The sequence below is a fragment of the Saccopteryx bilineata genome, chromosome 2 (genome assembly GCF_036850765.1).
Source record: "Saccopteryx bilineata isolate mSacBil1 chromosome 2, mSacBil1_pri_phased_curated, whole genome shotgun sequence".
Lineage (NCBI taxonomy): Eukaryota > Metazoa > Chordata > Mammalia > Chiroptera > Emballonuridae > Saccopteryx > Saccopteryx bilineata.
The window spans coordinates 227,361,537-227,388,557 of NC_089491.1; the positions used below are offsets into that span (position 1 = coordinate 227,361,537).

Below are 27,021 nucleotides of genomic sequence, written 5' to 3' on the forward strand. Positions count from 1 at the left end.
ACTGTTTCCTTTTATTCAAAAAGTTTTATGAGCCTGACCAAGCAATGGAACAGTGGTTAGAGCAGGGGTCCCCAAACTTTTTACACAGGGGGCCAATTCGCTGTCCCTCAGAGCGTTGGAGGGCCGGACTATAAAAAAACTATGAACAAATCCCTATGCACACTGCACATATCTTATTTTAAAGTAAAAAAACAAAATGGGAACAAATACAATATTTAAAATAAAGAACAAATAAATTTAAATCAACAAACTGACCAGTATTTCAATGGGAACTATGGCCTGCTTTTGGCTAATGAGATTGTCAATGTCTGGTTCCATAGATGTCACTGCTAGCCACAAATGATATGACGCGCTTCTGGAGCCGTGACTCGTGCGTCTCACGTCACTGGAAGTAGTACTGTACATGAGCGACACTGTGCTTTGCGGCGCCACCACATATAGTACTCCAGTACTCACTGACCACCAATGAAAGAGGTGCCTCTTCTGGAAGTGCGGCAGGGGCCAGATAAATGGCCTCAGGGGGCCGCATGCGGCCCGCGGGCTGTAGTTTGGGGACCCCTGGGTTAGAGTGTCAGACTGGGATGTGGAGGACCCAGGTTTGAGACCCTGAGGTCGCCAGCTTGAGCGCGGGTTCATCTGGTTTGAGCAAAGCTCACCAGCTAGAACCCGAGGTCGCTGGCTTGAGCAAGGGGTTACTCGGTCTGCTGTAGCCCCAATGGTCAAGGCACATATGAGAAAGCAATCAATGAACAAACTAAAGTGTCACAACAAAAAATTGATGATTCTCATCTCTCTCCCTTCCTGTCTGTCTGTCCCTATCTATCCTTCTCTCTGACTCTTTCTGTCTCTATCAAAAAAAAAGTTTCATGAGATTAGAATCTTTCTTTCTTTAATGTTTGATAAGACTTACCTGCAAAACTATTTTTTGGGGGGAAATTATAACTATTATTACTATTTTTACTTTTGCCTATACCTGAACATTTCCACAATAAAACAAAGAGAGGCTTAACCCCATGTACATAGCATTCAGTGGAGGAAAGATTTTAAATTAATGATTAAGTTTTATAGGACCACTCAGGTTTTTCTATTTCTTTTATAGTCATTTCTGACAAAAATCTTTTCTAGGTATTGCTCCATTTTGATTAAATTCTCAAATCATTGGTTAAAATTGTTTATCATTTTCTACCATTTTAATTTGTGCATCTATATTTCTGTTTCTATTTTTATTCCTAATCTTCTTTATTTGTGCCCTTCCCTCTTCTCTTCAATCAGACTTATAGAGGTTTACCAATGTTCTTAGCCATTTCAAAGATCCACTTTTGTCCTACCATTGCTTTGTTTCAGGATGTGGATTGAACTGCATGCCGGGGTTGGAACCAAGGAAGCAACAAGCCCTCAGGGTATTAGACTGTGTGCCCAGCTGAAATGTCCACTGGGCATTAGAGGACAAGCTTTTTAGATCAAGCAAAACAATGCAGTCCATAAACAAAGCTACGCTATTGAGAGAGAGAGAGACAGCACAAATAGTAATTCCACTACCAGTGGGGTTCCATTTTATAACCCAATTTTCAGAGGTGAAAACAGGCTCTGTGTGATTGAGTACTTTGCTCAAAGCCATATAGTTTATCGATAGTGTTTGACTTCAGAACCTATGCTTTTCCTGTTACCCTCCTCGCCGTGAACGGGAGGGAACACTGGAGGGATTGCAGGAGATTGTGAGAGGTTGGGCTATGAGTCGTGAAAAGCCAAAGTGATAAAGCAAAGGTTCCGCCTGTCACCTGCTTTGTTGGCCATTCTGGGCCAAATGACGAGTAAAGCTGACCCCTGTTTTGTTTTAAATGACTTGTTCTTTATTTTATTCTGAGTAGTCCAGGGGGGGAAAAAAACTTACCTGGTAAAACAAATTCTGTTTTTCAGTACAAGGGAGCAACATTGGTCTGCGCTTGCAGAGTCTTGCTTCAAGTCATTTCCGTGTTCGTTGTGTTTGTGTACACCTTCAGGAACTGCCACGAGAGGTCCACAGTAGATACTTAGGTTTCTGAATGAAAACAAACAAAATCTAAGTTCTCTTTAAACTCCCATCCTTCCTCCTTTTTTAGAACTGAGTCCTATGTCGTGCAATAGAACCCTCTGTGAGGATGGAAATGTTCTATATCTGTGCTGGCCAATATGGCAGCTGCTGACCACATGTGCCTACTGAGCACTTGAAATGTGTGGTTAGTCAGACTGTGGAGCTGAATTTTAGGTTTTACTTCATTTTAATGAGTTAAAAATTAAATAGCTACATGTCTCTAGTGACTACTGTGTTGGACAGTGCAGATCTAGGTGGTCAGTGCCTTCTGTAACTTTTGTTTTCTGTGGTGTTAAGACATTGTTCGTGATGTCTGGTAGCGTTTTATCATGGTTTGAATTACCCGCCTGATTTCCCTGACTCTCACATTTCTCACTTCAAAAAGATCAGTGGGCGAAAGAGGCTGGTTGTCTCACCTTTTAGTCAGGTTGACTTTTGTTCTTTGGATGGGACCCTCTGCTTCAGCACTGGTTTGTACTAGGTGGGGGTTCTGTGGTTGAGTGTGCACGGATTGTGGCTTTTTACTGTGCTGCCGGCACTCGGGAACCACATGGCATCCTGAGGGCAGTCACAGTGACCTTGGGAGGAAGCATATTTGCTTATCTTTCAACTTGTTTAAAGCCCAAACCACAGCCATGTGGGGATAAAGTAGCCGAGTGAGATGGAAACAGCAGACTCTAGAGAGGTTTCCCTTTGGCTCACCACAAAACCTCAGCATCGAACTACTTTCCCCTTCTTCCTGGGCCTCAGTGACAGACTCTTCTGGGTCTCAGTGGCCATGATGCGGTGGCTTGAAGTGAGGAACAGCATATTCACTGCGTGTCATTATTTCTGCAGGTGCCCCAGAGTTTTACATAAATGGAGACTAACTCTTCTGACCAGAGGTGGGTGATGCCTTTGTGTTCCTCATGGGTTACCTACCCCCACCCCCGACCTGGTTTTTGTCAGGATGGTTTCCAGTCTTCTGGTCTCAAGTTCAAGCATGCTGGATCCAGAGATGGGGCAAGGGGTGGTCTTTGGAGACACAACTCCATGCATTGGTTCAACTGACAAAAATGGCAGGCCTGTCGCCAGAAATGGCCCAACTACTGGGGATGGGTCAGAGGAGTCTTATCCATTGTTTCTGATGGGGCTTCTTCATTGGACATTTGCTTCCTCTGTCCTGCTGAGAAGTGGATGACCCTCATGGCCAGGGCATTTCTGCCTTGTGCATCTTGTCTAGATCGGGGGCTGTGACTAATCTACAGGCTGTGATTATCCACAGCCAGTCAACCTGTGTCTGTTTTTAGCAAAAGGACTATTCTTCCCCAATCTTCTTGAAAAGGGGTAGGAAAGCAGCCTTCTCCCTATTTTGACTGTCTGAAGCTTGAATGTCTGGGGTGGAAGGGTGAAGGTGGGTTACCTGTCGGTGCAGTGAGTCCACCTCCCAGGACGCTGGAACTCGGGGGGGCAGGAAAGTGAGCAGGTGGAAGTCTGAGGCAGCTTTCTGCTCTTGTCGCTGCAGACATCTCGTTGTCAAGAAAACCCAAGACTGGAGCGTCCGTGCACTGCATGTGGCTGCCGCTGAGAGGGATGCTGGGTAAGGTGCATGGGCTGGGAAGGTGCACAAGGAGGCCTCTGTCTGCGAGTCCACATGGGCCCACACTCGTGCAGTGAGCCAGGAGCCAACAGTCATTGGGCCTGACTCCTGGGTTTTCTCAAAGCTCCCTCTCTAAGCAGCAGTGTTACCCTAACTGCTCCAAGGTGAAGGTGGTGCTCAAGGGGGCACCCAGTCCCTCCCTTCATCCTAGCATTGACTTCAAACTTCGTGCATTAGTTATTTATTGAGCACCAACAATATACCTGCAGTCTTCACAGGGGACACAGCTGTGAACAAGACTGCAGCGTGTTTCTGTCTAATCTGCAGAACTGCTCCTAGACACGTCTTCTGTCCTTGAAAGCTCTCTTCGTATTCTCTGTACCATCTCCCAAGGACAGCAGGAGAACCTTCTGAAGATATTTAAAGTATGTGTTTCTAATTGATTCCTCCCTTTGGATGTAAACTGAACATAATGTAATAAAAATAGGACCAAAGAAGCCAGAGTTAGAGAGTATACAAACACCTTTATAGTGCAGGCTAACTTACTGGGGGTATTTCCCCCTACTTCTGATCTCCAAGGGGAGAGGAGGGCTTTGTCTCCAGGAGACTGGGAGTGGCTTTGCCCCTGTGGGCAGAGACAGGGGGTGTTTCGTTTTCAAAAGTATACTTTCCCATCTGGGGGAGAAAGGCAGAGATGGAAGAGCCCTGAGGCTGGGATAGGGCTGCAGTTCTCTTGTGTAGGTAGGAGGGCACCCCAGGAAGTTCCCAGAGACGATGGGGTCGCTTTGGGGCTTGTGAGTGAGAGACGGGATATGTGTGAGAATTGAAGTGTTTTTCTTCAATGGTTTGGGCCTTTGGTGGGAGCTGGTTGTCATGTGGAAGGCACTGAACAGGAAGAGGGGCTTTGGAAGCCACTGAGACAGAGACAGACCTCTGGGTTCAAGCATCATGAGTTTGGGCAGTGACATCACAGTAGTAAAAGGTCCAACGTGAATGAACCATGAGGCTAATGTTTATTATGCCTTGTGAAATGAGCCAGTCACAACAGGGCCAAGGCCATGTGACTCTGCTTAGGAGTCACATCCATACAGACAGGAAGTGGACGGGGGGGTGCCAGGGGCTGGGGGTAGCAGAGTCGAGGGGTTGGTGTTTCATGGATGCAGAGTTACTGTTTGGGATCATTGGGGAAGTTCTAAAGATGGATGGCGTTGACGCTGCTCAGCAGTGAGAACACACTGAGTGCCACTGAGCCGTGTGCCCGGAGACGGTGGTCGAGATGGTAAACTTTATATTATGTGTATTTTACAATAATAATAATAATAATAATAATAATAATAATAAACCATGAAAAGACCACAAAATGGGCCAAATCCTTTACTGCTCTTCGAGTGAAAAGAGAAACCTGGAATCAACTTTCTGAAGATTGTGAGAAAAGGATTGGAAAATGGAGGGAGGCTAAGTCATTTCACAGAGCACATTTCTGGTGTATTAGAATATAAAATCTGTAACCCAGGTCTAATCGAAAGTGAGCTCTGTGCCCTATGTCCGGTGTGAGTGAGAGTGAGTGTGTGTGGAGTACCTCGCTCCCAGCCCACTGGGCGCAGCAGGGTGCTGGGGCTCTCGGGGGCTCTCTGGGGCCGGGCTGATGGGGCGGCTGTGCCTTTTTTGGGGCCATCAGCTTGTCTTTTCTCTGCATCCCCCTGACTTATTTTGTATGCCAGCACTTGGGGAATGTGCTTTTTGCTCTCCATAGCATCTGCCCAGGGTGCTGCACCCCCAAATTCTCTCTAACGGTAGGGGCAGTGCAGTCACACAGGCCCAGCACCGGGGAAGTGTCAACAGGGTTCAGTCCGCTCGGATGAGTGGAGTGCTGACCCCCGCAAGGGCCCCTCGGGACCCCACATGGGAAGAGATTGCACAGCTGGGATGAGGCTAAGAAAACCCTCGCCAAAGAACCCCAAGTGGCACTGTCGGTTGAACTTGACTGTACACTGCTTTCCCCAGGTCATGGAACTAAGCTTTATATATTCAAAGGGCACTGGTGAAGACTGGGTTTGCACCCCAGCTCTGTGAGATGGGGAGGCCGAGCGCTTTTTTCCCCCACAGGGAAACAGGAAGGCGGGACCGTGAGGGGCAGAACCTGGGACCACGTTCATCTCGCTGCACCCAGTCAACCCCTCTCCCTTCTGCTCTGTTCCCCAAGGCCACATCCGTTTCCACTGTGGAATCAGATGTGAGCGTATTCATGTTTAATGAGTGGGCTCCTGTGGAGCCTCGAGGACACTGAGGTGGGTGGGGGGAGCCCACTTCCTTCCCTTGTGGCAAAGTCAGAAGGTAGTCTTGGCGCTTGAGTGGTGGACTTGACCTCACACTGCTACCATGGGCCTGGCCTTCGAGAGCCCTGTTTCCATCTGCGGACCGGGTCATATTCCAGTCACTTCAAGGTGAGCTGCTGCCTTTAAAGTCCTTTGATATTTTGACTTAAGCAGCTGTCCCATCAGAGGCTGGACAGACCGATTCAAGTAACAGCTGGGGCCCTTTGTTTATAACTCTCTCATCTCATGTTTCTGGGTAGATTTCTCTTTGGGGACAATGTTTTATGAATCATGTTTGAAATGAGCTTAGGGACTATTCTCTTTGAATTGTCAGGGGAAGAATAAATGCCACTCTCTGAAGTTCTGTCTCTGTAGTCCCAGGCCCGCCACAGAGGGGGGGATGAATACTCCCATACCCCTTTCTGGGGCCTATGCTTTATTTGTTTTTTTCCCCAAAATGTAGCAGACAATTGTCACCTGCTTCTTTCATCTTTTTACTGAACTGTGGGCCGATACCACTGTTCCGGCTGGCACCACATCTCTCTGTGTCCGTTTGCCCATCTGTAAAGTGGGTAGAATAGCTCAGAGCTGTGAGTTTTAAATGATTTTCTGTATATGAAAGTACCTTACTGATTTTAAAAAGCTGGATGAATAAACCTGACTTTCTGCTACAAAAGCCGTGAGAGGGCGGGCTGCTTGTCCCTCTCTGGACTCACCGTCCGGACGTGCAAGGTCTTCAGTGTGTTGCTGTATTAAAACTCTTTCATGATGAAGATCATTTGTCCCTCCTCCTCCGGCCCTCTTTCCCTCTCTCCTGCTTTTGTCCAGGAAGTAATAAAAATTGGTTTTCATTTCTTTTCCTCTTTCCTGGAAGCCCAGCTTCTCTGTCTGGAGAGGCTCTCAAAGGTGTTCCCCTTGTACTTCTCTTGCCATCTGTTTGTACAACAAGGTCAAGCGGAGGTGATGCTCTGAGCTGGTGATGGTGCTGGGAAGTTGGACGGCCGTTGTTTTCGGACCCACAGAGACTGGCATGCGTGTTAAGGTAAGATTTTTTTTTTGTCTTGTAGAACAATCCGAGGAGGAGGAAGAACCACAGAGAGTGGGCTCAGCTCGGGGCTGGCGGGGGCTGCTGGTCAGCTCTCCGTGGAACACTCTGCATCCTGACTCCACTTTGCCCCCAGACCCTGACTCTCTCTGCATATCCAGCGGGCCTGGGTTGTGTCCCTGGGCCCGCAGGGAAGTTAGTGAATATCTGAACTGCAATTTGTTTGAAAGTTTGAATCTGATTGTGTGATTCGAGCCAGGAGTGTCAAAGTGGAATCAGTGGTGGCTTTTGAGGGGAGCTGGGAGGGGCGAGGCGTTATCCAAATATTGTGACATGGGAAGATGTTCGTTTTCTTTAATGAAATTTGTACAGTTTTCCAAGGCTCTTGGCAGTCCAGCAGTGGCCTGGTTCTCTGGGTAACGCGAGGCTGCCGCGGATGTGGCTGAGTAACCCTTAGACACGCCTGGCCCAGTGACGGGGAGCCCAGACACGCACCTCTGGATGTCACTGCCAACCTGCGACCTTGAGGGAATGATGGCTCATCACCAGGACATCCCTCCCTGACCCTTGGCTTTCCAGCTAGTTCTTCTTGAAAATGACTGCCATGTGACAGCTTTTTGGTGGTGTCTGTGTGGAGAAGACAGAAAGGAATACATTGTAGGACATTATAGGAAAATTGCTATCATCCTTGGCATTCGGGGGGGCTGCCTCAGAAGGGTGGCTGCTGTATAATGTGACCTGCTCTGTCCAGGGTCAGAGGGAGACAGTAATGAGCTTCTAGCGGTTATTAGGTTGCTTGGGACATCAGATTATTGAAAGTAGAGCTGGTGTAATCCAGGAAGACAAGACCACTGGGCCATTGTTGGAGTGATATGGTTGAAGGGGCAGTCCCCCTTTCTAGGTGAAATCCAAGACTTTGAATAATCACAGATTCCCAGGAAGTGGCAAGTTAAAAGTGCACAGGGAGGTCCTACGGACCCTTCAGCTCGGTAACACCTTGCATAACTATAGTAATAAAAGAAACTAAGAATTGAGGCAGAGGGTTTGTATCAAGGGACGCGGGATCACGAAATCTCAGTACTATCACAAAGATAGTAGTGGCGTTGTTTTTGAGTCCTTCCTCTGTGCTAGTGAATATTCTGGGCATCAGGAACGCACACAGATGAGGCTTGGGTACCCCCACCCCCAACCCGAGGGAGTTACAGAGTAACAAGGGATACCAGCATTACGTTAAAAAAAAAAAAAAAAAAAGGGCAGATAATTCATTAATCACAACTGTGACAAGGGCTTGGGCATGAAAATACACCCAAGAGAAAAAGAATGTTGACTTCATGAAAGGATGACTTTAACATTTCCATGGCATTTGGTTCCCTTATTTTAAGAGTTTTCAGATTCCACAGTAGCTACGGCTTTTAAAGTTTACTCCTAGAATTACATGTACAATTGTATCCTTTTATGAGCTTATTTTTTAAAAAATCTCTTCTTTATTTTTGATCCGTAGAAGCCAAATACATCCTGGAATGAACGGTCCTCACACTTGTGCCTACAAGTGGCAGTTGATGAGAGTGTTTTGAACACACGTCAGCAATCTGGCCACGGAATGGCAGAGACCTCAGCAATCAGCTCCTCACATTAGAAGCAATTAGGAATGAGAACACCCCAACAGGCGCCTGCCCAGGGGAGGGGTTCTTGACTATTGGCTGTCTTCCCTGAGATCCCAAAACAATTCCTTGATCATATTGCTTGCCACCTCTGGGGTCAGAAGGCAGCCTTGGCAAGCCACATGGAGTTCAAATGCACAACGTTCAGTCTTATGGTTCAGCGGTATGATCTGATTTGGGATCCTTCTGGTTCAAGTGACAAGAGGAACAATTAGATTTATGTTCTCTGTGGAGCACAAGAAGCAGTATCCAGGCAACTCGAGCTGAGTTCACACAAGAGCAGGAGCCTCCCCACCTACTTGGTAAACTTGGCACAGGTGGAGGAAGTAATACCTGGATAAATACCGCTGGTCACTGGGGACGTTCTCTTTACATTAACCTTTGCTGTAGGAGGTTCTCGTGTCTCCCGGCTTTTGCCAAGCAAACAGTATGTTTTAGGGAGGAAACAAAAGTTTGCCAGAAATGTCTGTGAGCAGTGGCCTTAGCAATGGGCAGCGGGCTGACCCCTCAGTCTGATGTTAGCTTTGGTGGTTTTTGTTAGGTACAGTCTTGAATTAAGGTACCTGTCTAAGAGGTCCGTGAAATTTAGAGGTGTTGATGTTATTACATTTGTTCGAGTGAAGTGTCTTTTTAGAGTTTGGTTCCTCATTCTCTGTTCTGGATGACTGGGCCTTGCAAAACATGCTCTTTTTTTTTTTAATAAATAAATTTTTATTAATTTTAATGGGGTGACATCAATAAATCAGGGTACATATATTCAAAGAAAACATGTCCAGGTTATCTTGTCATTCAATTATGTTGCATACCCATCACCCAAAGTCAGATTGTCCTCTGTCACCTTCTATCTAGTTTTCTTTGTGCCCCTCCCCCTCCCGCAAAACACTCTCTTGATACAGAAGAAAAATCTCCACCTCAGTTGCTGTGTTTAGCCTCCTGAAAATTCCAGTAAATGATCTTCATCATTAGTCTCCATAAACGGGGGAGGGGGAGCCCCGTGAAATCCATTGCCCTGAACCTAACTTCTTACCCTTTATGGGGAAATTGCAGGATGTGTTGATGACCCTTTTGGTGTTCATCTTCTTGTTGGATTTTACTTTTACTATAATTATCACTTTTGAGAATGACTTCTTTCCCTTTTCCCCTGCCCCACCAAATGTGAGAGTTGAGTTTGGGAGAATTTATTATTTATAATGAATGCTGATGAGCAGATGGGTGTGCTCTTGCACCTAGAGTCCCCACATACTAATAATCCTTGCAGACAGCTGCCACTCTGCTTCTTGGAAGCAGGGCCCAGCACCCCTCCCCCACACTCTGCAGGACCCGGCCTCCAGCACACACCACATGGCTCTCAGTGCATAATGCCTGTTCCACCACTGGGGACTTGAAGCGGGGTGCACAGGTGTCAGTGCTGGGCTTTAGAGGAGCTGTGTCTGATTTTGAGTCCTGATTCTGCCACTGACTCTTCTGAATCCTTGGCAGAGCACTCATTCCTCTGAGCCTCAGTTTCCTCACATGTAAAATGGGGATAATATGACCCACTATATAGAGTTGTGAGAATTAAATCAGATGACGCTTATGTAACCCTTTATATAGAACCTGTGAGGTGCCCATCTACTCCGTTGGAGCGTAGGCCCCGGGGGCAAGGCTGTGTCCCATTCACTGTTCTATCCTGATGCCTGGTGCAGAGTAGACACCCGATAACATATTTATCAGATTAGTGAAAATGTGCTATAGAATTTTCCATGATATTACTGCAAAGAGGAAGAGGCCGGTTTATAGATTTGAGGAACGAAGACATGAGACCATTGTTTTGGGAACAAAATAATTGGACAGAGATATTTTTGTCAGCATGAGTAATCTAGATATCTCTTATTTGTATTGGGCATGAATTCCACTTTTAAATGAATTTATTATTTTAACTAAAGAAAATTATTTGTTTTTTCTAGATGATTTTTTCAGGATTCCTGGGAGAAACTGCCATACACATCTTTAAATCTTTAATTGTGCACATACATGTTCAAAAAGAATCATGTATTTAAGCACTGACTGTGACAGTGACCTCACCTCTCTTTCATTTTTTCTCTTTTTCCCTGCTTCTTTCTTGCTGCCTTTTCCGCCTCCACGATGAAACACTATAGTGTGTTTAAAATACTTCTGAGAATTAAGGATATGGAGAATGTTAGCTTCTCAGGAAAAGCTTTAAATAAAGTAAAAATATTATTCTTCCTTAGGGGTAACTCAAGATTTGTGATTTCATAGGTCCATTAGTGCTTTTACCAAAATCTGGCATCAACTGGTAATCAATTTGCAGCATCAACCTGTGTCTGACTCAGCTGGGGACACATTCAAAGCAGCCATTCATTGCAAAGGACCCAGTGGCTTTAAGTGTTTTAGGGGCAATTCTCTAACTCACCACCAGATGGCGGAGGCACTCCGCTGAAGTTCAGCGTGGTGTTTGCTCTGCTAAAACAGATTTGGGTACTTTTTTCCTTTCTGGACTAAATGGTTAGCATTTTCCTGGATACTGAAAAGAGAGCAACTCGTGAGGCTCGTATTTGAACATTGTATAGGGGATCTAAGTATGTTATTACATATTCTGGCGCGTAATTGCTCACTTAAAATATCTAAAGGGTTATGTATCTTTTAACCTTTAAGAGACCAGTATTGACATGTAAATTTAATTTTTTTTTTTAAAGTAAACTCTGGTTTCCCATTTCAGGACTTGCAAACCCCAGATTGCCTTCCACTTCTTTGTGAGGGTCATAGCATGAGGCTTATAATTTGAAGGGTGTTGGAGATCCGAAGCTGTGTTCAAGGGCAGACTGTCCCACGGGGATGAGGCAGTTACCCAGCCCGTCCCTTAGGCTCCTACACGGTGAGGCGTCACGGCTATGGACGGGCTGATCTGGCTGCCACACCCTCCCCACCCCTGATGTAAGCCATGGGTGCTCATGTGGTTGCCTTTCCTCTCAGCGGTGAAAAGGCAGGCAAGTGCAGTATCTCATGTCTCTCTCCAGTGCTTTCACATCTCAGATTGGCTAAGTTATAATTTAGTTAGGGCACCTTACTTGCCCTTCTCACTCTCACCCCCACTCTGTGGTTCTCAGTGTGGGGGAAGGGGAGTGATGTGCCTGCCTCCCCAGGAGGCAGCTGACAATATCTGGAGATATTACTGGAGAGTGAGCATTACACACATCTGGGAAGAGGCTAGGGTTGCTGCTAAACACCTGGCAAATGCACAGGACAGACCTTCACAACAGTGACCTAGCCCCAGCAACACAAGAGTGCCAAGGTTGGGAGTCACTGGGCCAAAGAGGACTCAGTAGAAGAAAGCTGTCTTCTGTCTAGTCAACGCAACTTGATTAAATTTCAAACATGTGCTAATCAGGACCTGTGCTAGACTCTGAAGCCCCAAGAATAAAAGGACTCAGAGTCACCCCAGGAGCAGTGAAGGGCCTGGGCAGGTCTTAAGTCTGCAGTAGGTTCATGTCACAGCCCAGGAGCTCTGAGCTTCTTAAAGTAACTGGCAAGCAAGATGCAGAGGAGATTGAGCAGGGCATTTTAAAGATTAAAAAAAAATTTTTTTTAAATTCATTTTAGAGAGGAGAGAGAAAGGGAGAGAGGGAGATGAGAGAGAGAGAGAAAAGGTGGGGAGGAGCTGGAAGCATCAACTCCCATATGTGCCTTGACCAGGCAAGCCCAGGGTTTTGAACCGGTGACCTCAGCATTTCCAGGTCGATGCTTTATCCACTGCGCCACCACAGGTCAGGTGTGAGCAGGGCATTTTTGACTGAGAAGGCTTCATGGAGGAGGAGGTAGCTGAACTAGGTTTTGAAGGATGAATAGGGCTTCTCTATAGACAAGGGGAGAAAAGATTTCTCTTTTCTTTCCAGCAATAAATTAACATCTCTCCCAAGCATCTCAGCACAGGTTGTGTGGGGACAGGGAGGACATTCTGGAAAAGTTCTGGCTGAGTTGGATGAGCCACTGAGCAGATGTGGACTGCTGTGGATTTGGCCATGCTTTTATAAACTTCTATCTAACGGGTTCCCTGTGCCTAGGTGAGCAATAGTTCCATGGTGGAATGTTTCCCGTACCCCATCTGTGGGCTTGCGGTGGCCCACAGAACTGGTCTGCTACCACCAGGGCTCCTCCTTTGACATGTGATAGCATGTTTGGCCAAGGGTGATGGACTAGAAATTAGGGTCCCCTGGGTCAGCCACAGAAGGTGAGGGAGCAGGTGGTAAGGGCAAGAAGTGAGGAGTCTATGAGCAGAAGTGAAAGCCACAGGGGTTGGCACTGGTGCACAGCCTCTTGTTGCCAGGATAGCACAGTCTGGACCACGGGCTCCATTCTGAGCAGCCAGGGCTGCACAGGCAGGGTGTGGAAGGGAACCTCACCATGGAGAAGGCTGTGTGATTCCACCACAGAATGGGATATTATACCACCTTGGAAACAATGGCACCAGGTCCCGTGTGTCAACACAGAGAAATCCCAGTCTTTTACCCCTAAAACTGGAAACCATTCTATATACAGGATGGGGCAAAAGTAGGTTCACAGTTGTTCATATTGGAAAATAACACCATAGTTTGATAAACAATAACGCAAGAATAAACTGTGTTCTGTGCACTTACAACTGTAAACCTGTATTTCCAGCAGGAAGAGGTTAATACAGGAAGTCAGGTCCCACAGAGTTGTTGGAAGGGATGGGAGGGAGCAAAGGGCGGGGGTAGGGGTACTTGTCAGAATTTAGGAAGTTGGCCCTGGCTTGTTCGCTCAGTGGTAGAGTGTTGGCCCAGTGTGTGGATATCCCAGGTTCAATTTCTGGTCAGGGCACACAGGAGAAATGACCATCTGCTCCACCCTTCCCCCTTCTTTCTCTCTATGTTTCTCTCTCTCTCTCTCTTCCCTTCCTAAAGCCATGGCTTTGATTGGTTCAAGTGCATCAGCCCTGGCTGCTGAGGATGGATCCATGGAGACTCTTGCCTCAGGTGCTAAAAATAGCTTGGTTGCGAGCATGACCCTAGGTGCACAGAGCATCAGCCCCAGATGGGGGTTGCCAAGTGGATCCCGGTCAAGGCGCATGTGGGAGTCTGTTTGTTTTCCGTCCTCTTACTTAAAAAAAAAAATAGAAATCAGGATGTTGTCAGAAGCCACCACAGCTACTGCAGCAGCCCTTGTTGTCCTGCCACCATTGCTGCCTGGGGACGAGTGAGACCCGCCTTTGTGACCCCAGCTGCCTCTCACTAGTGATATCAGGACCGAAACACTGGGGACAAAGGATTCTTGGACCCTGGCTTCCCCCTGATGTGGGCATGGCAGGGTGGACCCCTGTGCAGAGAGGAGCAGAGCGGGAAGAGGCAGGGCGGGAAGGGGAGGCAGGGGAGCGAGAGGCTCAGGCCCCTGGCCAGGTGCCGGGCGTGTGGTCCTTTCCGGCCTCCAGAGCTGCATCGGGTTCCAGTCCTGAAGGGAAACACCGGCTGGTTTCCTCGTCCACTGATCATTCTCAGGCTTGGCGACTAAACACAAAACTGGATGGAGCGTCCTCTTAAGAAACAGGCAGCCTGTTCTATTAGATCAAAGGCTCGGCTGCTACTTGTAATTTGGCTGTGGGGCTGCGAGGCCACTTGGCCTGGGCCCTGGGTGTGGCCGTGCTCATCCCATCCCACCCAGATTCTCTGCACTGTTTGCCCAGCTGGTGTCTGCTTGGGGAGCCATTTAGATTCTCCTGTGGAAAGGAGAGCTCTCCATTCTCGGAGAAACCACAGCGGTTAAGCACATATAAGAGAAAGGCGTTATGATGACTAATGAGAACAGAATCAATGAATGACTCCCTTTCTGCATTATACATGATGAGGTTTATAGCCTACAGCTTTTAGCAAGAGTGCGGGCACGACTCTGGGGTGGGGTCGGTGGGGGAAGCGGGGAGAACCGCACAAGGGGACTTGCGTTGGGAAAAGAACTGGAAACGTGAACGGGAGGATTAGGGCACCCATTTAAAATCAGAGCCGGGAATATTCCACCTTTGTCAGAGGCGAAAATAGTATCTGAGGGCGTGGGAATTTTTGGTGAGCTCACATGCAGTCCTTTGAGACTGCCCAACCTCACTTCTCTGTCCCGTGGGGCACTTTCCCACAAAACCCACCCTGAAGCCCAAAAGAATCTCCCGTTCTCCTAAATGTCCACGCAGCCGGGAAGGTAGGAAGACGTCTTGGTGTGAATACATTAGTGACAGCACGTGGCCACCTCGTGAGACTGTGTTGGTTTTTGAACAGCTATGGTGGTTTGAGAGGTCTCCTCACTTTTGGTTGGAAATTGTGTTCTTGTCACTATTATCTATTGCTTGCAGCGCTGCCCTTTGGAACTAATATATGGGAAACTAGTTCTTCACACTTCAAATATTTCGCAGCATTTAAAGATGATGCTAGTGTTTGACTGTCTTATTATCTCTGGTCTGAGTGTCCTCACTGCTTTCTGATTCAAAGGAAGACTACTGGTCACCTTCCTGCCATCTCTGGCAGGTGTCCGCCAGGTCTGATCACAAGCAGGCCCATGTGTTGTTCATATATGGAAATCGATGGCCTTCTTTGTTCATGACACTATACTTTTATTAATCCTTCCTAAGATCTCATTCACTTTGTTGGCAGCTGTGTTACACCACTGGCTTGTGTTTACCTTAAAACCTGCACTGCAGGTGGGAATGCAGACTGGTGTAGCCACTGTGGAAAATAGTATGGAGATTCCTCAAAAAATTAAAAATGGAACTGCCTTTTGACCCAGCTATCCCACTTTTAGGAATATGCCCTAAGGACACCATAGCACTGTTGCAAAAGGAGAAATGGACCCCCATGTTTATGGCAGCATTGTTCACAATAGCGAAGATCTGGAAACAGCCCAAGTGTCTGTCAGTGGACGAGTGGATTAAAAAACAGTGGTACATATACACAATGGAATACTATGGGGCCATGAAAAAGAAGGAAATCTTACCTTTTGTGACAACATGGATGGACCTGGAAACTATTATGTTAAGTGAAATAAGCCAGGCAGAGAAAGAAAAATATCATATGACCTTACTCATTTGAGGAATCCAAGGAACAATGTGAACTGAGGAACGGAATTGAGACAGAGGAGAGATCAAAGGGACCAGAGGAAAAGAGGACAGAGGGAAAGGGGATGATAGGATGGGATAAAGCTGGAGGGAAGGGGGGAGGGTGCTATGGGGAGGGAGACAAAGGAGATGTTGAGGGGAATATGGGGGAGGATGCATTTGGGGCAACACTAGAATCTATGTAAACACAATAAATTAAAATCAATTAAAAAAACCCCCCAAAAACCAAAAAACAAAAAAACCTGAAGTGCAACCCACCTGTCCCCTTACATTTCCATGTGCCCAGAGGGTTTGGGAAGAAGCAGAGCAAAAATTTAAATTTTTTTATTTATTTTAATAATAATTAAATAATTAATAATAATTATTTATAACAATTAATTATTAATGGGAGAGAGAGAGAGAAAAGGGGTAGGGAGGAGCAGGAAGCATCAACTCCCATATGTGCCTTGACCAGGCAAGCCCGGGGTTTATAACCAGCGACCTCAGCATTCGAGGTTGATGCTTTATCCACTGTGCCACCACAGGCCAGGCCCAGACTCAAAACATTTGACCGAGTCACTAAGGACTTGTTCTTTTTAATCAAGGCCTTTAAATGAGGCATTTGATAGTAGAGTCGGAGGCAAGTGGATATATTATGTTGCTATGCAATGTGGCATATTTTGTCATCTAAAGTGATAGGCTCATACTAAAATTCATGTCCTCCTTTGGGAACGGTGGCTCGAGCTTTGTCAGATGCTGAAAGGAGCTGTTTGTGGGTTCCACAGCCACATGAACCGTTGAACCAGTGGATGATGATAGACTGTGGGGAGCTGACCTGCCCCATGTAAATGTTTGAGGACACTTGTGGGCAGCGTTTGCAGAGCTACGGGATCCTCTTCTGACATTCTATAAATGTACCCTTCACGTACCCGGTGCCGATGTCAGGTTTCAGGCTTAGCTGGATGGTGCCGGGCACAGTCCCAGCTTTTAGGTTCAAGTATAGCCTTTGTATAACTACTCTTGGACCTGACACAGACCAGGCTTTTCAGAATTGTCTGTTGCACGGGCACACTCATTCAAAGGCACGTTTGGTCGATCTTCCTAAATCAACGTGTAAGTACTTACGGGGGTATCTGTTTTGAGTGGACAGGACCTGTATGAAAAACTCCATCCTTCTCTGTTGTCATGGGGACGCCTGTCAATCTGATGACCATCACAGCCACCAAAGTATGGCTGGCTGACGACAGGGGCTTTGGCCTTAGGGAATGCAGGGGCACCTTCCGCCTCCCACCTCCCCGTATGGAGTCATTAGCCTAACTCCCAGAAATCTGAGGATGTTTCCTCTTTGGGTTTCTCTAGCACTCATGGCTTACATTAAATGCTCGGGCATTTGCAAATTTTACTAATAAGGCTATCAACTCTTCACCATGATTACGTCCTGCCTCCCTGCCTGCTTCTCTGGTCCTTTGTACTCTCTGCAGATTTACATGTGGGGTTTTGCCCATCACAGGCCAAGGTAAACAGAGGTGGAATTAAGCCACGGAGATTCGAGAGGGTTTGGTCTCCCTCTCAGAAGGAAGGGCAGGAGACAAAGGGCAATGGACTGTTAGGAAATCCACACTCTGTGCCAGGCCCTATGCTGGGATCTGCAACTTGTCATTTGCCATAATTTCCATAAAGAGAGTATTATTATTCTTGTTTTTCAGAACAGGAAACTAAAAGTCTCAGAGAAGTTAAGGACATCATCAAAGTTCCTATGCAGAAAAAGAGACCAGCAGGATTTGAATTCAGGTCTCTGGGCCTGAAGGAGCCGCTTTACACAGGGGCCTGTCCACTCCCAGTGAAGGTGTAAAGGGGCTGGCAACGTTGTCTGCGGCTATAGCGTCCGATGGCCATGTTTGAGTCACCCCAGGACCACCTCACTGCGGGGGGGAAAGGAGGGAAAAGGCCAGGGCTGAAGGAACAAAGGGGCACGTAAATAGGAAAGGGAGCTCGGACTATGGAGGAGAGAGAAGAACGTTGCAGATTAATAACGGGTCTCCGTGCAGGAAGCACCCCATTTGCCCAACAGAGCCGAGTGCTTCCCGGTGAGGCCATTTGCAAACCCCTGAGAATGCGTAGCTACAACCTGGGTTTATATCAGTTCCTTTCTCCCAAAGGGAGGGAGTAGTCTTAGCTATGGAAGACAAGGACTTCAATGGTGTGCAGCTCCGGAAAGCTGCCTCCCCAATCTCTGGACCATAGTTGGGAACGTTATTGGTCAGGGTAGCCCTAGGCTATACTGCCACAATAACTGAATTTCGAGGTCTTCAGGACTCGTGCAAAAGAGATTTATTTCTTGCTGGTAAAACTTCCAGCATGTGGTGGGCGAGTCTTCAGGGCAGCTGTCCTTCTTGCTATGACTCGGGGATCCAGGCGGCTGTCACCTTGGGAAGCCAACATCTCAGCACAGGGCTCCCCGGTTGTAGTGGCAACCAATGTAGGAGGGTCAAGCACTGCTCTTTAAATGCTTTAGCATGGAGATTGTGAAGATCACTTCCGCTCACGGCCCATTGGCCAGGACTAGTCACATGGCATTGCTCCACTTCCCATGCAGTGTCGGGGGAATGCTCAGTCACTCAGTGACTATCCAGCGTCTGGGCCACATCTCCCTTACTCTCTTCTCTTCAAAATGCTTTGCGAGCAGCTCATTGCTCTTTTTTTTTAAATTTTATTAAAAAAATTTTTTTTTTAATTTATTTTACAGAGGATAGAGAGGGAGAGAGAGTGAGAGGGAAGGAGTTAGAGAGAGAAGGGGGAGGAGCAGGAAGCATCAAATCCCATACGTGCCCTGACCAGGCAAGCCTGGGGTTTTGAACCGGCAACCTCAGCATTCCAGGTCGACACTTTAACCACTGTGCCACCATATATCAGGCCTCATTGCTCTTGAGAAACAACACAGCCTCCCTCACACAGCTTGTTAGGCCCCTGGCCTTGGCCACCGTGTTCCTGTCACATTAGACAGTTCCCTGGTCTCTTGACTCAGCGTGCCTCCTCTCACTGCCTGCGGTGCTTCCTCCTTCCGTCTCCCGGCCACCCCTCCCTGCGGCCGCTTATGCTGTGGCTTGGTGGATGTGGAAGGTAAAGTGTTGTGATATCTGGTGGCCCTGGCACTTGAGCCGTTTGAACTATTTGGTGGCCATGAAAACCATAAGGATTTTGATGTGGGATGATCACTTTTGAAGACATGGGAAGCCTTGCAAACAGATAGCAATAGGCACAAGGCAGCCGCTTGCTTGCGGCTCTCTCCGAAGCCAGGGTAGCCTATGGAAGAGCCAGGGTAGCTTTGGAAGAGGGTACAGTTCTTAAAGCTATAGGGCAGAGGGTCTAAAAGTCAGGATGTGATTGTTGGGGGGGGGCAGAAATGCAAAAGAGAAGAAATGTACAGCTTTAACGGCTCCTCAGTGTCAAAGAAAATTCCCTGATAGGGAAAGAGTGAAACCTTGGATGGTGACATTTGCCTGGCTGAGGCCAACAATATTGGATCCCAAATGGCCTAACCCTTCCTGATGGCAGAAGCTGTCCCCAAGAACTTGAAGACAGCAGCCTCCCCTTCCCAGGTTATTTCGTTATGACCTCACAGAGGTGATGTCCCATGGCTGGCCATTGTTTTCCTCAAGCTCTGTTCCTGTCACCCCTCACCGTCTCCTGCAAATAACCAGTCAGGTGTGAGCATGGCTTCGGTGGGGAAGTTCACTCTCTGGTCCAGGAGAAAGCAATCTGCATGTTAGACACAAGAACTGGCAAATGTGTATCAGCAGGGCCAGGTTGGAGTATATCTTGAAAGTGTGAGATTGTCGCAGTCACCTGGAGCTAGTCTTCATTGTCTATTGGGGTGATTCCTTGGCATGTAGACAGGATGATGGCAGATAGTCGATAAGGTGGAGATGCTGGAGTATGTTTGGCATAATTTGGAGGAAATGGTCATGCAGTGTTGGGAATGTTGGAATGGATTTACTATGTAAAACCTGAGGACCCTCCACTTAGCTATGTTTCTTGAAGGAGAATGGAAGACACTTACGTCTGAAGGCAATAAAGACTCACAGAGGCTCACTGATATGTTTGTGAGGACAGTTTCTGTCTTCTGTGGGCTGGGGTTAATGGTGATAAACACTGCTCTAGGACTGGGCCTTTGTCAGTGGGGATGATGAGATTCCAGAGCTAGAAGGCTAGACAGCAGCTCTTAACCACTAGGATCACAGGTGACCAGTGATCATAACCAGAGAACTGCAGAGTGGCAGTTAGGGTGCCATAACCTCCAGGTTTGTAGCAGTGGCTAATAGATCTTGGTATTCCTAGACACCAGACAAATGGACGGCTGAGTAGGGCATCGTCACAATTGTATAATAATGATAAAGAAGGAAAGGCAGAGAATAGATGTTTAACATCAGTCACTGCAGTGGAAAATTAGTGCCTCTCCTTCTGTTGTCTACACTTGTAGAATCCATAAATTCTAGGGGAGGCTGAGGTCCCCTTGGAGAAGGACCACAAGGAGACATGAACATTTATTCTGCAAATCCTCCTTTTCAAAGAATCTGTAGATATTTCCCCCCATAACTAGTGCTGGAAAATGAGGACTAGCCAGGTTCTTGAGGACTGCTAACTACAAGTTCTGAGCTGACCCAAATGTAGGGGACCTGAAATGCCACATACTGGTTCCACAGTTCGATTAGCAGCTTTAAGAGGCCAGCTGCCAAATAAGGTTCCACCCCTAGTCCATTCCATAATGGGTCCATTGGGTCTACAGAAAGACCCTGTGGTTATTTCTCAGGTCCCAAAATGGGGCAGATATATTTAGTGGTTGGCTGAACTCCCAGGCCATTTTCTGACTTGTGGAGTAAGGGACATGATGGTAGGAAGGGCAAAATGAAGCCACCTGAAACTGTTCTTCCCCAAGGACTCAAGATAGTGAATCAGAAATAGTATTGCATCTCAGGGTGAATTGTAGCTATTATTGCCACCATCAAAGATATAAAGGACTCAAGGCAATGGTCCCCATGTGTTTACTCACTACATCTCTCTAATTCCAGATGAGCTATGGCAGGTGTTATTAGGCCACCGTGAACTTATTCAGGTGATGATTGCTTTTGAAGCTGCTGGGATGGGTGGGCTCTGTTTGCTGGTGAAGAGGAACACGCATTCTTGGACTTGGCATGTGACCACTGAGTTGGCAAATGCTATCTGCTCTGTGCCTGTCAGCTGAGAACTCAGTGGTTGGCCTCTGCACAGTGAGGAAAGCCGTATATGTTCACTGGGTGCGTGTCCGCATGAACCTTGATTATCCTGCCATTTTACAGAATGTCAGTCTGGTCCACTAGAGTGATGGTGTCAGCCACTTGGACTTGCTGACCATGGAATGGCAAGTATCATAGATGCCTTAATGCAGTGGTTCTCCATCAGAAGATTTTAATCCACACAGGACATTTGAGAATGTCTGGAAGAGATTTTTAGTTGTTACAAATGGGAAATTGTGAGCAACTGATATCTACTGGGTGGAGTCCAGGGATGGTGTTATCTATCCTACAATTCTTAGGATGGCTCCCTGCCCTTCTACAAAGACTCACCTGGCCCCAAATTTCAAGAGTTCCAAAGTTGAGAAACATTGTCCTACTAAGGTACACGGGTACCAGAGGTGGTAGATGGAAATTTAGAGGCCTATCACATCAGTGAGGTTTCCAGGGTTTAGTAGTCTGGGGGCCTTTTATTTTTTTAAGTTAAAATATATGGCCCTGGCTGGTTTGCTCAGTGGTAGAACATTGGCCTGACATGTGGATGTCCCGGATTCAATTCCAGGTCAGGGCACAAAGAAGAGGCGCCCATCTGCTTCTCTACCTCTCCCCCTCTTGCTACTCTCTCTCTCTTTTCCCAATCCTGCAGCCATGGCTCAATTGGAGTGAGTTGGCCCCCAGTGCTGGAGCATGGCTCTGTGGCTTCTGCCTCAGGTGCTAGGAGGAGCTCAGTTGCTGAGCAATGGAGTAATGCCCCAGATGGGCAGAGCATTGCCCCCTAGTGGGCTTATTGGGTGGATCCTGGTCACAGTACATACAGGAGTCTGCGTTGCCTATCCTCCTCTCACTGAATAATAATAATAAAAAAGTTAAAGGATAAATGTCACATATTAAGCTCTTGTTTGGAAGAGCCAAAGACTAGAAACAGCAGGAGGGGAGTGTTAAATAAACTATGATGCATCCACACAGCGGTATGCTCTGTTTCATGTGAGAAAGAGGAAAAATAACATATATTTGTATTTGTTTGTATCTGCATAAAGAAACACAAAGGATATGAAATGCCAATAAAAGTAGGGTGCCTTCTAAGGGCAGTGAAGAATGGAGTGGTAACATACAGGGTAGGAATAAATTTCCATGGATATCTTTTAGATTTGAGGCTTGCAAATATTGATATATTACCTATTCAAAACAATTGAAACATTATAATTGAAATCATGGTATAATTACCCATTAGCATCTGTCTACATTTGAAATTTATTTTTGCCCTTGCAAATATGTATTTTCCTAATGGATTTATTATATTCCTGTACTTAGTCATCTATCCATCCATCCATCCACCCACTACGCACCCACCCACCATAGTTATTCATCTGTGTTCCAGGTACTGGGCTAACCACAAGGGAAATCATTGAAAAAGCAGATATATTTCCTGCCCTCATTCTAGATACAAAGACAGAGATTAGTCATAGCACCCTACAAATACACTAGAATGGCAACCATGCTACAAAAATTTTTTAAAAAAATGCCTAAGTTCTTCTGGAGTAGAGGAGTTAAGGGCATGTGAGAGAAAGCTTTCCTGAGGGGCGTGGCTTCTGAATTTCAGGCAATGCAGGAGGTAAGAGGTGAAGAGAGGGAGCAAAAGTAGAGGGAAAAGTGTTTGGCAAGGTTTTAAGACAAAGAGTACAATGTCTGAAGGACCTGAAGAAGCCAGTACTGCTGCTGTGTGGGGGCCGAGGAGATAGGGTGGACATGTCAGGGGGTCACACCTCCCGGGTCTTATGGGTGATATTGAGGATGAGGGTCTTTGTCACTGAAACAGAACTGAAGAGGTTTAGACTACAGTGGACTCTACATGATCCCATTTGAGTTTTGAGGAGATCACTGGCTGCCCTTTGGAGGATGATGGGGGTTTGGAGCAGGAGCCCAATCAAGGAGGCCAGTTAGGTGGCTGTCACCGGAGAGTAGGCAAAAGTGACCCTCGTTCAGACCAGAGGGCAGTTACTGTTGAGAAAAGTAGGTGGATGTTACAGAAAGTAATGGGCTATGTAGGGGTGAGGAGAACTGTCCCACGTGGATAGATTTCCAGCTAAGGGACATGTTGAATTTGAGGATTCTTGGACTTCCTAGTAGATGACTAATGACCTGGACAAATAGTGACCTGGAAAGGCAACACAGATTATGCCGTGAATTCATTTTGAGAGTATACAGTGTAACCACAGACTTGGTTAACAGTATCAGTAAAATGTGGCTCACTCACAAGTCTCACGCTCTTTACTTTTCTACACACCACATTAGTTCTTGACAAAGTAGCTCTCCACTCCTCTCTTTCCCAAAACACATGCCATGTGTGTTAGCGACCTGGAGCTCTTTTGGATCCTTTCACTGACTACTCTTGAAGGGGAAGAGCCCCTTGCAGTTGGCTTTCTCAGGTAGCATTTGGCACATGCCAACAAGAAAGTTTTCTTTTTCCTTCTGGTCCCCCCTGTCCCCCCTCCGCCCCACGAAGGCTCAGCCGTTAATCTTCCTTTGTGTCTCACGTTTCATGTGTGTATTTAAAAGGATGCCTTTTTTGTTGTTCTCTTCATGTTCTGCATTTATAGACTTCCTGTTTTCTTTCATCCTTCAGCAGAGGATGTTGGTAACTTGAGACTGCCTTGGGGAGCACAGCCTTTGTCCCTTTGTCCCTGCAGTGTGGTGACACTGCCCTGGGCCTGGTAGTGCTGGGCTCTTGTCTTCCCAACTTCCTAAATATAACACCAACACCACTTAAGGCAGCCAGGGAAAAGATGTGGGTCACTGGAAGTTTCCCAACAAGAACATGTTTCTGTATAAAAAGGAGAGAATGCACAATTCCTTTATGTTTCAAAAACTGGCATAAAATTTATTAGCTTAAAAAACGCTGTTTGTAAATAAGACTCATGAACATAGATAAGAGTGATGTGGTTATGGGGGGAGGGGTTATAGGGAAGGGAGCAAAGAGGGACAAATATATGGTGACAGAAAATGATTTGACTTTGCGTGATAGGCACACAACACAATCAACAATTCAAATGCTATAGAAATGTTCACCTGAAACCTATGTACTCTTATTGATCAATTCACCCCATTAAATTTAATTTTCTAAATAAAAGTGAAAAGAAATGGTGTTTATTATTTATCTGACTGTGCAATTACATTCAACAAAGAGCACCATGACTTCCAGGGGGAAAGGGAACAACCTGAACGCCTTATCCAAACTTTCTGGCCCAAATGCAAGTCTGGTGACAAGATTTAACAACAAATCTCTCAGGATGACTTGCTTTTTCTTTTTAAAAAAAAAATTATTTATTGATTTTAGAGAGAAGAAGAAGAAGAAGAAGAAGAAGAAGAAGAAGAAGAAGAGAGACATCAATTTATTCCACCTTTACATGTATTTATTGGTTGACTTCTGTATGTGCCCTGACTGGGGATTGAACCCACAACCTTGGTGCATTGGAACAACACTCTAAACCACTGAGCTACTGGGCTAGGGCAGGACAGCTTGTTTTGAAATGTGTTTGCTCTTAGAAGTGCAAGGCCCATTTTTCAATGAACGACTCTTTTCAATGTCTCTGAATGGGGTGGTGGATGACTGAAGTTTTATTTTGTGGGTAGTGCTCTGTAGGTGTAGAAAGATCACAGTGGTCCATCAAGAAGATGAAGAATACAACATTACCGGGCACCCAGATATCACCCTGCAGCGGGCGTGTTTTGTTGGGCACTGTGGTGCCCATGAGAATGGTCTCAGATCTCCAATGGTGTGGATCATACATGACCTACAGCCCCAGCTGCTGTGCTCTGAAATCTGTCACTGGTTGGTGCTGAGGCCACGCTTGCTGTGACTGAGCAAGGCAGGATACTGAGGCAGGAACATTTCTTGTAGAGATGGGATGGTTCTGACCGGGGTCAAAGGCCTCCCTCGTTGTCTTGCCACACTTCCTGCAGAACTGCAGTGCTGTCCAGAGAATTCTGCTCAAACTTCCTCCCTTCCCTCTGAATCCCGCGGGTCAGAATGCATCATGTGCGACGTCTCTTGCAGCCTCCTCTGCCCCTTCCCTGTATTCTGTTATACACACTTCTCTGCATAAATTACTTGTAATTGGATTTTCAGAAAACTCATCAACACAGACCCTGCATTGCTATCAGGCATCCCTGCTGCCCCAGTTTCTTCTATGAGATTGTGTCCAGCCCGACTCATTCCCCTGTGTCCATGTCTGGCCCTTGGAGGTGTTTAATTCTACTTCCCAGGTTTGGTGTCCTCTTTTAGAAAATAGTGGAGATAGAGAAATAGAGAAGGACTAGCCAATTATGAAAATGTTACTCAGTTGAGAATATGAAGTTAATCTACTTGATGTCTTCAAAGTTACCACATTTGGATGTCACGGTAAGTTAATTTATGAATGACCCCTATGACTTTTATTTTTAGCACTTCATTTAAATCATCCCTGTTTTACTTTAACCTATAAGTCCATGGAGTTTCCTCAACATTAAAAAGGTATAGAAGCAAATATGCACTTTGCTTTTTATTAATCTGAGTAATTGTTCCATAGCCAAATTCTCTCCAGTATTCGAGAAGACTTGGATTATGTTCACCATTCCCTACTCTTCCCCTGAGAATAGGTGGATTAAATAATTTCATTTTAGTACATGTTGCACTTGTAGTAGATATTACCACATGATTTCAAGAAACAACTGTTTGAAAAATTCCCAAACTGCACTGTTGTTTCCAAGCTATTAACATTTCCAGTAATTATTTTTTATAAAAGAATTTTCTTTCCAAAAGCAACTTTCCTTCCAAAGGCAACTCATTGCCTCAACTACTCTCCTTAATTCCTGATTTAATTAAACCTGAGCTTTGTGGTGGTGGTGGTTGTTAGTTAAAAAGATATTTCTTTCAAGCTGGGAGAATGGACCATAAAATAATGGATTTTCTCCACCTTACAAAGTTTTTTTGCCCTCCAGAAATAACATGGATACAACCGAGACCACCTATATAGTTTTGGAGGCCCAGTGCAAGGTAAAAACAGGGATGCTTGTTGAAAAGTAGGAAAAAGTGTGGTTAAAGATACTAAAGTGTGAAGCCTTTCTCTTTGTTATCACATAACTCTTGCTCGTCTGCATCTCTGTTGTTCTATTGAACTTCACTTACAACCCAAGTTCAGAGGTCAAATCAAGAATTTCAGGACAGAGATAGCAGAGCATGACGCAAAACATGGGTCCTTCTGGCTGCAGGGCCCAGTGTGCCGGCACAGCTTGTGCTCCCAGGACACCGGCCCTTGCTAGGACTCCCCGGCAAGTTGGTAAGTCTCTCAGGTGGAGGTGCGCACAGGGACCACGACTGTCGCTGGAATCAGGGCTCCAAGGTGAGATGGAAGACACAAGGCTCGATTCTGATATTCCAGGGCATGAATAATTTTCCTCCTCCTGGTTCGGTCTTGGCACACCTAGACAATGGCTCCACCATGCCGTCCACCTTAGTGGAGAGGAGGGTGATGACTATGACGTGTTCATGGCGGGTGATCTTACTTTGACGTCCCATTGTGAACGTTTCATATCGTTCTATTTGCAGAGCGCCTGCTCTGCTTAGGTGTTGTTGACACCTCCCTGTCCTCAAGGGGCTTCTGCTCTCATGACAGGGGGAGAGGAGAGGCAATATGCAAAATAAGGGAGCAGACGAAATATAAAGAATGCCCAGGATAGAAGGATGATGAAGGAAATCGAGTGGAGAAGGTGGGTGGGCATGATGAGGCTGGGGCTTTACCATTGCCAGCAGGGTGGTTCAGGGAGGCCTGGCTTGGACATTGGCATCTGAACAGAGACCTGAAGAAAAGAAGGAGGCGGCTTCAGGGGCAGAGGCCGGGACAATCACCATCGGGGCAGAGTCTGTGGCAAAAACAGAAAGCTTTGTCCTTTACCAACTTTGTATTGTCTCTTGGCATAATTTTAGCTTGCACAGATCTAAAGCATCCCTTTTCTTC

At 46.4% G+C, this 27,021-nt stretch overlaps 1 protein-coding gene across 3 annotated transcripts in view; it reads left to right on the forward strand.

Annotated features, from left to right (window-relative positions):
* Positions 1 to 9,385, forward strand: part of SETD4 (SET domain containing 4) — an 89,799-nt gene extending 80,414 nt beyond the window's left edge. The window contains exons 12-17 of one of the 3 annotated variants that reach the window (XR_010729229.1): positions 2,909 to 2,955; positions 3,576 to 3,650; positions 3,978 to 4,075; positions 5,757 to 6,094; positions 6,915 to 7,007; positions 8,512 to 9,385. The gene's annotated coding sequence lies outside the window, so the exon portion shown is untranslated. The remainder of the gene's footprint in view (positions 1 to 2,908; positions 2,956 to 3,575; positions 3,651 to 3,977; positions 4,076 to 5,756; positions 6,095 to 6,914; positions 7,008 to 8,511) is intronic. The other 2 variants (XR_010729230.1, XR_010729231.1) reach the window with 2 other exon arrangements.
* Positions 9,386 to 27,021: the final 17,636 nt, after the last annotated feature.